This window comes from Phragmites australis, chromosome 2 (assembly GCF_958298935.1).
Source record: "Phragmites australis chromosome 2, lpPhrAust1.1, whole genome shotgun sequence".
Lineage (NCBI taxonomy): Eukaryota > Viridiplantae > Streptophyta > Magnoliopsida > Poales > Poaceae > Phragmites > Phragmites australis.
In genome coordinates, this window is record NC_084922.1 from 30263193 (window position 1) to 30279316 (window position 16124).

General features: G+C 40.2%; 1 pseudogene; it reads left to right on the forward strand.

Moving 5' to 3' along the window:
* The first annotated feature begins 8388 nt into the window (after window positions 1-8388).
* On the forward strand, window positions 8389-15988 carry LOC133905175 (dihydroflavonol 4-reductase-like; annotated as a pseudogene).
* The last annotated feature ends 136 nt before the right edge of the window (window positions 15989-16124 follow it).

The following is a 16124-nucleotide window of genomic DNA, read 5'->3' on the forward strand; positions in this document are numbered from 1 at the left end:
TTGGATATTTGAAAATAATACGGGTAGATTTGTTTTGAAAAATATACTTTTACTATATTTTATCAATATATTATAAAAAATAGTAGTTAAAGTTATGTTTCGAGAATGGATGTACGCGTGCTTATTTGTAATTAGACGGAGTAGAAACAACCCGGTTAGAAGGGATAGAAAACACTTATTCGTGGCTAAAGGAATTCTGCAAGAGCGACAACATACTGAGCAAAACGGTTTCAGTCCTCCAAGAGCGACAGGAAGGGCCTAACTCCCACCCACGAACCATGCCGCGCACGAGGCACGCACCGGCGTGTCAAACGCACGCGCAAGTGAGGTGCGGTGAGTCGTGTTGAACGGAGGATGCGCGCGCACGCACGGGCCGGTAGTGCGCGTGCCGCCCACTGAACACTGGCTCCCATTTGGCTGCACCGGCCTTGCCGCTACTTATAGTTAGCGAGGTCAGTGAACGAGCAGCACGCTGTTGAGCAGGTTAGCTAGGCCTGCAAGCTCTGAAGGAGATGCGGGAGGAGGTGGTGATGAAGGGAGAGGTTGGCGGGAAAGGGCCGGTGGTGGTGATGGGGCGTTGGGCTTCTGAAAGGACAATGATGTCGCCTAGAGGGGGGGGGTGAATAGGCGTTTTAACAAAAATTCAACCCTTTTTACCGTTGGCCTAAACTTGCAGCGGAATATAAACTAACGAGTTTTTCACAAGAGAAAAACCTAAATATGCTAGGCTCAACTAGTGCACAATCACCTTAAATAAGTGTGGAAATTACAATCCTAAGGTGACAAAAATTACTCAATTCTAGCAAGAGATATGCAATAAAACTTAAATTGAAAAAGGCTGAAAATACTGTTCATATGCCTGGAATTACTGTTCACCCGGAGTCTCCGGTGTAGTCCGGATACTCCGGTGTGTACAGGTCCGGAAACTCCGGTAAAGTCCGGATTCTCCGGTTTCTGTACAGAACAGAGCCCGAAACTGAATAAAATTAATGAGTGGAGAGTTCTAGCTCAAACCAAGTGATGTCGTGTGTTCCCGGAGATGATTCCAAGTAGATTCACGAAGAACCTACACTCAAATACACACAAACAAGTAGATCGAGCAATATGCACAAAGATTTGAGCAAGAACATAAAAGTAAGGAAACAATAGAGGAGACACAAAGATTTGTTTCCCGAAGTTCGGATTCACCACCGTGAATCCTACGTCTCCGTTGAGGAAGCTCCAACGAGCCGGGTCTCTTTCAACCGCTTTCCTCGATCCACTAGCTTTATCTCTTCCCTTTCGGAGGCGAGATCGACCTTCACAAACTTTCCCGCGGCTCACCACACGCGTGGGAGCTCACCGGGCAACACCTAGCCGGCTAGGAGGCTTCACCTCCAAGAGTAACAAACGCTTCGAGAACTTCTTGTCAAGAACTCAAGTGCTCAAGATTGGATTTTATCTCACTTGCACTCAATCTTCCAATCTCTCAACCCAACTCACTTTTCTTCTCAAATCACACACTAGAATGGAGTGGGAGAGGTTCTTTTGGCTCTAAAAATGTGTTCTTTCGTGCCCCTTGCAGCAGCCCCAAAGGATGGGGTGAGTGGGGTATAAATAGCCCACTCCAAACAACTAGCCGTTACTGTTTTTGACAGAACTGGCCGGAGTATCCGGTGAACACCGGAGTATCCGGCCCTAAATCCAAATACGGCGTCAGAACGGTCACAGAATGTGTCAGAACTAGCCGTTACGCTCTTTTCTGGACTTTTACCGGAGTATCCGGCCTACACCGGAGTCTCCGGTCGACACTTAACCCAGAAAACACCCCCGGAGACTTCCCGGAGTCTCCGGCCACTCCAGGTACCGGAGTATCCGGACTTCACCGGAGTATCCGGACTTCACCGGAGTCTCCGGCCTTTCCAGGTACCGGAGTATCCGGCCTACACCGGAGTCTCCGGCCACAGCACAGCTGACCTCCGAAAAACGGCGATAACTTTTGATTCCGGAGTCCGATTTCGACGATTTTGGACTCTATGGAAAGCTTATTCAGAGGGCTACACATCCCAACTGAATTCATGACCTAAAACACATAGGATCAAATTAGGAACACTCCAAAACCCATTTTAGACACTTCCGCACTTTCCGCTCCGGACTCTTAACAACAAACTCTCACTTTGGGTTTGGTTGGGAACTCTTGAGCACTGAGACACGACAATTAGCTCACATTGCATCCCTCTTAATAGTGCGGCATACCTATACTCAAATTCAAAGATAAAACTCGTTTGAACCACTTTGAGCTTTTGAAAAACTTTCAAGTACCACTTCTTTTTCTTTCAAACCTTGAGGGTTGCCAACTTCCATATATTCTTCACTCCATCTCTTCTTGATTCTTCATATGATTAATGTGAATCATCCATAGCTTCCCATAGCCTCGCACGGTCCATCGGCGCAAAGCCTTCACTCGCTCTTCACCACCGCCTTGGTCCTTCGGCGCCAAGCCATTTGCTTGCCCTTCACCACGGATGGTCCATCGCAGCCGAGTCTTGCTTGCCCTTCACCGTCTTGCCATAGAAAACCACTTTGTATTCGACATCTTCTAGGAATTCACTTTTTCATATATGGAGTCCATTCTTGTTCTTCACTCTTGGCATATATGATTTCAATTCAACTTATGCCTTTTTATGGATCCTAACCCCAACTCACTCTCAAGCACAAAGTACATGGGTTAGTCCATAAAACTTAAATGACAACATTTATACCTTAAGTTACTTGATCTCCACAAGTAACTTATTAGCCTTCATGCATATTGTCAATCTTCATATAGAACCTAACCCCACTCATTCTTAAACACATAGCACACGGGTTAGTCCATAAAACTCTATTGACAAGTCATACCTTTAGTTACTTGATCTCCACAAGTAACTTAGCATTCAAGCTTGTTGCTAATCTTATTGAGCTTATTCTTCTTCTCATGAGCATCACTAAAAGCTCATTTACTTTTGATGCAATTCTTTGAACTCATGGCATTTCTCAACGAATCCATGCTTCATCATTTATGCATATCCTATGGAATAACCTAATAGCAATTCTCAATATGATTGTTAGTCCATAGGCATTGTCATCACTCAAGCTTCTTCTTCTTTTTATGAGCATCACCAAGAGCTCATTTATCTATATGCATATTTTCAATCTTCCCATTCACCTAGAGTTCATGCATGTCTCTTCTCCATGCATCACCTATTGAACAACCTACTAACAATCTCAACAACATTGTTAGTCCATATGTATTGTCATTAATTACCAAAACCACACATAGGGGCTAGATGCACTTTCAATCTCCCCCATTTTGGTAATTGATGACAATCTCACTAGATGATTATATTTGACAAAATTTAAAGTTCTAAGTATACATATAGTCCGAAGATGAATGTATACAAAGAACAAGTTTTGGAAATACCAAATATCACAAAGATATTTGAGATTGCCAAAACTAGTTTTACTAGCATCAAATACCACAAAGGTTTTGATGTTAGTAAAAACCAACATATGTATATAATAAACTCCCCCACAATCTATGCATGTGTGAATGAATTTTGAATTTCATTTGCATATATTGTCTATCTCAAAATTTGGACGGAGTTTACTTTATACATATCAAGCAAGCATAACAAAGTATGTATGAAGATGAATATGCTCATGCAAAGTAAAACTTTCACCTCATTTCTCAAAGGCAATCATTCAAATTCTCCCCTAATTGACATCTTCCCCATATAAGCAAATTATTCTCCATATGCAAAGCCCTCTTACAAAATATAACATCTAGTCCAAATTCTCCCCCAATTGACATCAATGCCAAAATGGAATCATCGAAATGAATTCTCCCCCAATTGACATCAAATTGGTAAGAATTAAGGAAGACTTGCTAAAAGAGAAATTTTCCTAAAAATCATTCGAAGCACATTAGCTCTATCCCACAAAAGGAATCATCGAAAGCTAGTGCAAGACCATGTATAGTGTAAACTCCTCAAAATATGTGTATTTCTCATAATTTGAGTTAAACCAAATACACTTATCCAATTACGAGTATGTGAGGAGAACAAGCTATACAATAGGTCAAATGGGTTCAAGGAGATGCCAAAAGAGATTTCAAAAGGAAATATCAATTAAAACTTCAAAGATATCAATTAGATACCTACAAGAGATACCAATTGAAAAAGATGCCAATTAAAATTCCAAAATATATCAATTGAATACCTATAAGAGATATCAATTGAAAATTCAAAGCATACCAATTGAAATAATTGAAAGAGATACCAATTCCAATTGAAACTAATTCAATTGAAGGCAAAACAAGCACGAGTCCGAAATAAATATCCAAAGCACAAGTGCAATGGATTATGCTCTAAGTTGAACATAGCAAAATTGTTGACAATATAACGAATTTCTCGTTTATCACAAAGTATCAACATCTCATAAACATATATGTCCAAAAGAGCAATTTAAAGCGGACTACAAACCTCAAGCAAAAGATTTTGCAATTTTCATCAATATTGCATATAGAAGCAACTCAAGCATTTGATATGAAATCTTTTGCATATTTGGGATTGAATGAATCATAAACATGATTATGGAGTTTCCACAAAAATATGCTACTTCAAATTGCTCATATTTGCAATAAAGAGATTTTAAGCACTTGCAAGAAAAAACACATTTTGCAAGATATTTTCATGATATGATGCAATCTACAGAAGATTGAATCTTGAAAATTAAATGCATAAATCAAGAACAAATTACTTGGAATGATATTGAATTGCTCACTTTGATATGGTCCTTCTCTTGATTCCAATTGAAATTGAAGGAGATGGTCTTCTTTGTAGATACCGATTGAAAGATAAAGACCTTCTTCATGAAAAATCCAATTGAAAGGACAAAATTATCTTCATGAATTGCAATTGAAATGAGCTTCTACTTGAAAGGATCTTCATTATGATTAATTCAAGCATCCAATGCATCTTCATTGTACCTAAAACTCATTCAAGTACAATTTGGTCCCCAAACTCATTGGGTCCGAAGAGGTTAGCAAAAACACCATATAGAGCAAACTCTCCCATAAACTTGTGCATATTGATATGACATGGAAATGATAACAATTGAAGTTCATACTAATAGATAGATACCAATTGAACATATATACCGAATGAAGGTATATACCAATTGAAATCAAATGAAAGCTCTATGCACCTTTTAGACAATAAATACACTTGAGAGAGGCTTACTCTAGATGTAGGATCAAAGAAAGCAAACATGTTATAGATTTTAACATTTAAGTCAAACAAGCATGCTCGTCACTTTCAAGATCCAATGAAGATATAATTTGGACAAAAATAGTATATGAGACTTGAAAATACCAAATAAAAGACAAATATCGAAAGGTTGTCCAAATTACATCTAAGATAAAAAGATCAACAAATGATCGCTCTCAAAGTTCAACAAGTGAACTAAGTAAGATTTGAGCATATAAAGAATAGAATTGCATTCATGCTCAAAAACTTATCTCAAGCAAGTATATAGAAAATGATAAAAGCATTGAGATAGCAAGCTTCTATGAACTCCAAGAGGAAAGTTTCCTTGAAGAAACCAATATTCTTAACATAGGAGTTAAATGAAATCTTTCACATAGAAGGAAGTCACTTGGAAACAAGAATTGAAACAAAGATGATCAACAAGGATTACCACTTGTATTATTACCAATTGTAGAAGACAATGGTATATGGAGATATCACAAGTCGGTAATTGCAACAAGGCATGGATCAACTTTTTTTTTTTAAAGAAGCATGAAGGAAGGATTTTAGAAATTAAACACATGCTTCAAACACATTCCTCACAAAGTCAACTATTACAAAAAAAAACACAAATAAAAACAATAGTTGATACAGTTCTGTTGAACTGTACCGGAGTATCCGGTGAACACCGGAGACTCCGGTCCTTTTTATCAAAAGAATAAATATTAACCGAGGCTCTCTGGCGGAGTCTCTCTCGGAGACTCCGGAAAAAATATTTTCTCCTACCGGAGTATCCGGTGAACACCGGAGACTCCGGTCTTTTTCAACAAAAATAAATGCTTAACCGAGACTCTCTGCCGGAGTCTACCTCGGAGACTCCGGACTAAAAACACCAACTACCGGAGTGTCCGGTGAACACCGGAGACTCCGGACAATGAAAACAATTATTGAAATGATCCGAATGAGAAATGATTCAAATTAAAAATCTTGAGATTGAAAAGGTCACTAGATAAATACCACGAATCTCAAGTTTCAATTTAAACCAAAAGCGGATCAATTAATGGATTCTTGCAAAAATGAGCTTTATATGAGCTTGACATACCATATAGATGCTAGATAAACAATAATATCAATTCTAAATGGTATTGCTCAAATGTTCATAAATTATGGGTATTTAAGATGCATAAAGCATAATACTCCCCCATAATGTGATAATCCATTAATATCTTCAAAAGAGAGCCAAATAGAATTCAATAAGACGAATAAGATCAAATAAGGCTCCAAAACCACAATCAACACATGAATGTGCAATACATCCTATACATACTAGTTATATGACTTATACATACTAATTGGCAGGAAAAGCTAGATGCACTAGAAACAAATTCATAGCACACTTAGCAAGCAATCAAGACATTAATGAATATGAAACGAGTAAGCATGGCAAGATTGCACTAAAGTCTACACATGCTAGCATAAGTATAAACTCTAAACAAGCATAGATACATAACCTACACATGCAAAGAGCTAGAAACTTCTAGAAAAAGTGTAGAACAATAAATCTAACACAATGAACAAGAATATGAATTTAAGACATTGTGATAGAGAATTACCTTCATAGAGTGACATTGGGTAATAACAAATATAATTCCATAAAACTTGACTCTTTAATTAATTAGATAAATCTTCAAATAATTAGCCAAGTCTCCAATACCCTCTATTTTACCAAGAGACTAAACACAAATTTTACTTGAAGAAATATTAGTCTCAAAGCACAAAACATAGGATGAGCTCCCCATATATATGTGCATCCAAGTACTTGAATTACTTGTAATATGAACTTAGTTCATTCAAGAATCTAGAGGAGTTTACCCTATATTTTGAGTTAAGGCACAAACGGAATTTACAATGGAAATACTTGTGCTAAGAATGAACTTACAACCATGAGATCATGTAAATTAAGTTCATCTTCCATAGCCATCACAAAGTATCCATTACCTACAATATTAACAAGATCTTGCTCTACTAAAGAGCCGTTAAAAGCATCATATTACACAAAGTATAAATTTTTGCTCAAAATTTACCTAGCCACATTCAAGTGCTAACGACCATGAAAAATTGTGAACATTTGCACCTATGCTAAGATTAGTGGCTAGATGGCTCAAGTTAGATACTTGTTACCGAGATGTCATTGAAGATAGAAATAAAGCAATAATTCACACTCTTGGCACTTCTTTCCAAATATCATGAGAAAGCCCAATTTGAAAGAGTCTTGAGATGAGATATTCAATATAGTTCTTCTCAAGTAAGCCAAGTCTTCAATACATCTCCAAGTACCTATTTAGCAAATTAAGCACTTTGTGGTACCCAAACCATGTTGGGTCCTTTAAGGTTAGTCACGAGAGACTTAGGCATCCAAATGGCCTTTGTGCTAGCAAATGATGAACTAATCACCTTAGTAGCACAAGTTCCATTTTTAACCTTCCTAAGCGATAAATTATTATCAATTGAAGAGTTAGGCTTAGGAATGTTACCAATAGGATAATTTTTACCAATATGTCCCTTAGCCCGGCAAGTGTAGCAAATGCGGTGCTTGTCCTTGCAAGATGCCTTCTCATCTTGCTTCTTGCTTGCTTGCTTGCCGGTGAGCCTCTTCCTTGATGACATAAGACCTTCATTCTTCATGTAGAGGCATGATGCAATTTCATGTCCCTTCTCATTGCATCCATAACACTTCCTCTTGCTTCTTCTTGTTTTCTTCTTTGGAAGTGTGGTCTTGTCATCAACCTTGTTGGAACACATAGAGGCATAGTATCCCATGCTTGAGCACTTGAAGCACTTGATATGAGCTATCTTCTTATTGGATTTTGCTTCAAGTCCATGATCTTTGTGCTTCTCACTTTTCCCTTTGCTATCAATATTACAAGCAACACTAGGGAAAATATTAGCTTTAGAGCAACAAAGATTACTAGGCAATTCATCATTGGATATAGAATTGACATTAAATGAATTGCTAGAGCTAGCACATGTTAAATCTACATTATGTAAAGAATATGTGCTAATGTCCACATGAGGTTTATAGGATTTTACCGTTGTTACCACATCCTCATGAGTTATTTCTAGCATGGCATGTGAGTCCACAAGATTTTCATGAGAGCACACAAGCTCATCATGATTTTCTTGCAAGGCCGCATGCTTGCTAGTAAGCTTTTCAACTTGAGCCCTTAACTCAATATTTTCTTTCTTCAAAGATGCTACATAAGAATTAGAGTTAGTAGCACAAGCATCATCAACGGGAGAAATAGTGGATTTGTCCATAGATAAAGAATTGCAATTAGGACATGATTTTTCTAAATCCACTAGAGGCATAGCATCTAATTTATCAATCAAAGAAATATGCTTAACTTTAAGATCCCCATAAAGATTAGATAAAGAACTATGAGATTCTTCAAGTTCTTCATATTTCATATTTAAAGCATTAAATTCCTCAATTTTCTCAATGAGAAATTCCTCTTGCCTCTCTAGGCTTTCCTCATGATCTTGTATTATACGCAAGAGCTTGATCATTTTAGACATATTCTTTTTGCTCAAAAGATCAAACCCGAGCTCATCACTATCACTAGCACTAGAACTAGCATTAGCATTATTTATCTCACTTACCGATTTCCTTTTACCTTTTGCCATAAGGCATAATGGAGATTCGGTGTAAAGAGATGAGCATCTTGGAGAGGTGGATGCTTCTCCACCTAGACTTTGTCTCTCATAGACTTCTATTTCCTTCAAAAGGTTAGTCTCACAAGTACTAGTGGAAATAGATGTATCGCTATGAGGACCAAGAATTATATCATCATGATAAATAGGAATTTTAGCAATAGATGATATACAAGGTTTAACAACATTACTAGATATGAAAATTTCATTGCAAGTGTTGTTAAAGTCCAAATGAGAGATTGGGCACTCACTTATCACACTCACCATTTCATTACCTTGCTCATTATTAAATGTTGGTGAAGTGGATGACGGAGTGACATCCTCTTGGACAAAAGAGAAAGTCATTTGGTGCTCTTCATGGTGTGATGATGAAGTAGAGCATTCCACAAATGACGTCTTTGGAAGAAGTTGTTCTTCATCACATTTGGGCTTGTCATATCTTTCTTTGAGAGTAGTCCAAATGAGATGAGCGTCCTCAAGCGGCAAGATCGATTCAATAACATCTATGCTCAAATCATCAAATAAGACATTAGTAGCTTGAGCATTAAGATGTATGCATTTCTCTTCCTCTTCGGGTGATATGAGTTTATCATTAGGAGGAGAAATGCTCACATCTACAACTCGCTCTATTTGAGGACCCATGGCCCTAAAAATATTAAGCATGCGAGTACTCCAATCACAATAATTTGAACCATCTAAAAGAAGTGGCTCTAAGTGCACTAATCCACTAGTCGACATCTTTACTCTCTAGGCGGTAAAACCCGAAAAAAAGAGACTTGGCTCTGATACCAATTGAAAGGACAATGATGTCGCCTAGAGGGGGGGGTGAATAGGCGTTTTAACAAAAATTCAACCCTTTTTACCGTTGGCCTAAACTTGCAGCGGAATATAAACTAACGAGTTTTTCACAAGAGAAAAACCTAAATATGCTAGGCTCAACTAGTGCACAATCACCTTAAATAAGTGTGGAAATTACAATCCTAAGGTGACAAAAATTACTCAATTCTAGCAAGAGATATGCAATAAAACTTAAATTGAAAAAGGCTGAAAATACTGTTCATATGCCTGGAATTACTGTTCACCCGGAGTCTCCGGTGTAGTCCGGATACTCCGGTGTGTACAGGTCCGGAAACTCCGGTAAAGTCCGGATTCTCCGGTTTCTGTACAGAACAGAGCCCGAAACTGAATAAAATTAATGAGTGGAGAGTTCTAGCTCAAACCAAGTGATGTCGTGTGTTCCCGGAGATGATTCCAAGTAGATTCACGAAGAACCTACACTCAAATACACACAAACAAGTAGATCGAGCAATATGCACAAAGATTTGAGCAAGAACATAAAAGTAAGGAAACAATAGAGGAGACACAAAGATTTGTTTCCCGAAGTTCGGATTCACCACCGTGAATCCTACGTCTCCGTTGAGGAAGCTCCAACGAGCCGGGTCTCTTTCAACCGCTTTCCTCGATCCACTAGCTTTATCTCTTCCCTTTCGGAGGCGAGATCGACCTTCACAAACTTTCCCGCGGCTCACCACACGCGTGGGAGCTCACCGGGCAACACCTAGCCGGCTAGGAGGCTTCACCTCCAAGAGTAACAAACGCTTCGAGAACTTCTTGTCAAGAACTCAAGTGCTCAAGATTGGATTTTATCTCACTTGCACTCAATCTTCCAATCTCTCAACCCAACTCACTTTTCTTCTCAAATCACACACTAGAATGGAGTGGGAGAGGTTCTTTTGGCTCTAAAAATGTGTTCTTTCGTGCCCCTTGCAGCAGCCCCAAAGGATGGGGTGAGTGGGGTATAAATAGCCCACTCCAAACAACTAGCCGTTACTGTTTTTGACAGAACTGGCCGGAGTATCCGGTGAACACCGGAGTATCCGGCCCTAAATCCAAATACGGCGTCAGAACGGTCACAGAATGTGTCAGAACTAGCCGTTACGCTCTTTTCTGGACTTTTACCGGAGTATCCGGCCTACACCGGAGTCTCCGGTCGACACTTAACCCAGAAAACACCCCCGGAGACTTCCCGGAGTCTCCGGCCACTCCAGGTACCGGAGTATCCGGACTTCACCGGAGTATCCGGACTTCACCGGAGTCTCCGGCCTTTCCAGGTACCGGAGTATCCGGCCTACACCGGAGTCTCCGGCCACAGCACAGCTGACCTCCGAAAAACGGCGATAACTTTTGATTCCGGAGTCCGATTTCGACGATTTTGGACTCTATGGAAAGCTTATTCAGAGGGCTACACATCCCAACTGAATTCATGACCTAAAACACATAGGATCAAATTAGGAACACTCCAAAACCCATTTTAGACACTTCCGCACTTTCCGCTCCGGACTCTTAACAACAAACTCTCACTTTGGGTTTGGTTGGGAACTCTTGAGCACTGAGACACGACAATTAGCTCACATTGCATCCCTCTTAATAGTGCGGCATACCTATACTCAAATTCAAAGATAAAACTCGTTTGAACCACTTTGAGCTTTTGAAAAACTTTCAAGTACCACTTCTTTTTCTTTCAAACCTTGAGGGTTGCCAACTTCCATATATTCTTCACTCCATCTCTTCTTGATTCTTCATATGATTAATGTGAATCATCCATAGCTTCCCATAGCCTCGCACGGTCCATCGGCGCAAAGCCTTCACTCGCTCTTCACCACCGCCTTGGTCCTTCGGCGCCAAGCCATTTGCTTGCCCTTCACCACGGATGGTCCATCGCAGCCGAGTCTTGCTTGCCCTTCACCGTCTTGCCATAGAAAACCACTTTGTATTCGACATCTTCTAGGAATTCACTTTTTCATATATGGAGTCCATTCTTGTTCTTCACTCTTGGCATATATGATTTCAATTCAACTTATGCCTTTTTATGGATCCTAACCCCAACTCACTCTCAAGCACAAAGTACATGGGTTAGTCCATAAAACTTAAATGACAACATTTATACCTTAAGTTACTTGATCTCCACAAGTAACTTATTAGCCTTCATGCATATTGTCAATCTTCATATAGAACCTAACCCCACTCATTCTTAAACACATAGCACACGGGTTAGTCCATAAAACTCTATTGACAAGTCATACCTTTAGTTACTTGATCTCCACAAGTAACTTAGCATTCAAGCTTGTTGCTAATCTTATTGAGCTTATTCTTCTTCTCATGAGCATCACTAAAAGCTCATTTACTTTTGATGCAATTCTTTGAACTCATGGCATTTCTCAACGAATCCATGCTTCATCATTTATGCATATCCTATGGAATAACCTAATAGCAATTCTCAATATGATTGTTAGTCCATAGGCATTGTCATCACTCAAGCTTCTTCTTCTTTTTATGAGCATCACCAAGAGCTCATTTATCTATATGCATATTTTCAATCTTCCCATTCACCTAGAGTTCATGCATGTCTCTTCTCCATGCATCACCTATTGAACAACCTACTAACAATCTCAACAACATTGTTAGTCCATATGTATTGTCATTAATTACCAAAACCACACATAGGGGCTAGATGCACTTTCAGCTTCGTCGACTCTTGGCTCGTCATGAAGCTCCTCCAGGCTGGCTACACCGTTCGGGCCACCGTGCGCTCTCGAGCGCTACACCTCCCCCTCTCCCCCCCCCCCCCCCCGCGCGAAATGGTAGGTATACTGTACTCCTCAAATGCGTGAAGTTGAAACAAGGAATCGTCGTGAATATCTTTTTACATGTTCAGATCGGGCGTAATGAGTTCAGAAGTAGAATTCACATGGAAAAAAAATAAAAAACCTTATTACTCTCTCCAATCTAAAATAAGTGTCGTTTTAAATTTTGACGTGATCTTTAAAATATAACTTTGAATATTACCTTTTCTTATAATGTATTAATAGATATAGATATATTATGATAAAAATATTTTTCGAGATAAATATACCCATGTTATTTTCAAATATCCAAATTTAATATATAAAAAATAATTTATATCTAAAATTTAAAATAGTTAACTACATGCAATCTAAAACGATATTTATTTTGGTATGGAGAGTACATGGTTTCAATTTTATCCGGTTTTCAAGTATATTATAGTGCAAATTGGTGGTCAAAACTTGTGTGTTCTAACCTGATTGGAGAAAGGTAGTAGCATCTTTATAAATTCTGGAAGGAGAGAATATGCAATGTAGCTTTATCACTAACAAGGAACAAACGAGAAATGGAGTTTCAAACCAGCCACAAGCTTAACTGGCCATGGTTACAATTTCACCCTAAAATACACGTATGATCGATGTGCTTATATTACAGAGATTTTGGCTGCTCGCCCCACATGCTGTTGTCGTTTAGGCAAAGCCTGTTGTCGACTTATCACCATATATGAAAGAGTAAATTTAAAAAAACTACAACTATTTCATATAAATATCACAAAACTACAACCTTTTAAGAACATATTATATAACTATAACTATTTTAATATAAGTATCACAAAACTATAACTATTTTCTCACAGAACTATAACTATTTTACATCAAAATTTGTAGTTCTATGATATTATTTTTACACCAAATTCTGTAGTTATGTGAGAAAGTTGTAGTTTTATGACACACATTATCAAAATAGTTATAGTCCTATGATATGTTTCTGAAAAGTTATAGTTTTATAATACTTATGTTAAAATTATTATATGAAATAATATCGACCGATGCAAGCTTGTAGTATAAAATTGCTTAGGTGGAAAACGACGAAGAAAAGCAGTGGAATCTGCAGACAATGCTGGATCTTTCTGTCATTGGGAACCTTTGCCATCGATCATGTCCAGACGACTTTTTTAAGTAACCAAAGTGGGATGCAGAATTTTGATTTGCTTCGTTGCTTCAGCGAACGCTGGGAAGACGAAGCCGCTGCTGGACCTTCCCGGAGCAAAGGAGCGGGTGTCCATCTGGAAAGCCAACCTGAGCGAGGAGGGCAGCTTCGACGAGCCCATAAAGGGCTGCACCAGCGTCTTCCACGTCGCCACGCCCATGGACTTCGAGTCCAAAGACCCAGAGGTAAACAAATGAATCCAGGCCCATCAGTAAGCCCAAAAAAGAGAGTTCAAGCCTATACTGCTAAAAAATATGAGGCCCAAAACTAGCCAGTCCTAAAACTGTTTGTTTTTATTTTGATTATGGATTCTAGTTCTTTTTTCCACAACGGGTTATCTCCGAATTTCATTACTTAAAGGCAACGAAATTACAACCAATTTTGCGTACCAACTCAAAATATTTACAGCAAAACTCACTAATGACCAAATTTGAACACTAAAAGCAGTACTGAGAACTGCCCCCTAACAAATACTGTCACTGAGTCCAACTAACAGACACATGAGAACAACCAACCAGGTGTCTATCACAGCACCTACTGCTATCCCCGCGCCCCCACACCCGCCTCTGGGTCGTAGCCACACAGGCCCACACTCTCATCCCCGCGCCCTCACACCCTCTCATCTCTCTCTCTCTCTCTCTCTCTCTCTCTCTCTGCACATGGACCCCAGCTGCCAGGGTCTTCTCCCACCTCTAGCCGCTCCCCTTCCTTATACCATGCTTGACATCACCACCAAATCCGCGCTGAGCTTGCTGAAATTTATAATAATGAGTTGCCATGCTATGCTTTGATATGAAATTTGTGAATCATGTGTCCATATTTTGTACTACTCCACTCCATATTTTGTGTTAGTGCATACTGGCTGCGAGGTGAGTAATAATCACAATCCACCAAAACCATAGTATAAATTGGCTTGTAGGATTATTAAAATTAGCTTTTATATTATGACCTTTTGATTTTATTTTTGCTTTTAGAACTAGAATCTACAAAAAATTCTACAGACTATAATCTAGTGAAAACAAGTTTCTACAAATTCTACATACTAAATTCGATTTTTATAATTTAAAGTTAAAACGAACATGCTTTTAATCAAGTCAAGATTTTGCTCCATCTGTGCTGGCTCCGTTGCAGAATGAGGTGATCAAGCCGACGGTGGAAGGCATGCTGAGCATCATGCAAGCCTGCAAGGGGGCCGGCACCGTGAGGCGCATCGTCTTCACGTCCTCCGCCGGGACTGTCAACATCGAGGAGCGGCAGAGGCTCGTCTACGATCAGGACAACTGGAGCGACGTCGACTTCTGCCGCCGCGTCAAGATGACCGGATGGGTACGCAACCTTCGCGGCGCCGGCTTATAGCTTTTCCCTCTGCTGCTGGACCTCGTGGCGCATGGAAGCCGCGCTGACGACGTGTTGATCTGTGCGTGCGTCCATCTGGCAGATGTACTTCGTGTCCAAGTCCCTGGCGGAGAAGGCGGCCATGGAGTACGCGGCGGAGCACGGGCTGGACCTGATCAGCTTCATCCCGACGCTCGTCGTCGGCCCGTTCCTCAGCGCGGCTATGCCGCCCAGCCTCGTCACCGCGCTGGCGCTCATCACGGGGAACGAGCCCCACTACTCGATCCTCAAGCAGGTGCAGGTCGTGCACCTCGACGACCTCTGCGACGCCGAGATCTTCTCCTCTTCGAGCACCCGGGCGCCGGCGGCCGCTACGTCTGCTCCTCCCACGACGTCACTATCCACAGCCTCGCCGCGATGCTCAGGGAGAGGTTCCCCGAGTACGACGTTCCAGTGAGGTTCCCGGGGATCGACGACGACCTCCAGCCAGTGCACTTCTCGTCCAAGAAGCTCCTCAACCACGGGTTCAGGTTCAGGTACACGGTGGAGGACATGTTCGACGCCGCCGTCCGGACGTGCAGGGAGAAGGGCCTGATCCCACTCGCCATGGCCGGAGAAGACGGCTCCGTGCGCGCACCCGGCGAGATGGGAGCGTCTCTTGGGAGGGATGGCCCGGCTATTGGCGCTTAGACGAGCGCTAGAGTGAGGCAGCGCTGCTATTCTACTACCCGTCTCTGCCACGTGTTAATGAAGAAATTTGTGTTTAAATTAATCATTGTCTGGATTACTTGTTGCTTTTAACTCAAAACATAATATTTCAGCTTTTACCATTTGTAGTTTGCTCCTCCTGTGTACCCATCCTACGAAATAAGCAATTCGTAGAGGCTTTGGTATGAAATGTTTCCTCAAAAGTGTCAAACAAAGACTAGCTCGAAATAGTTGAACTTAGGATATGTTTAGTAAGTTTAATCATATTATAAA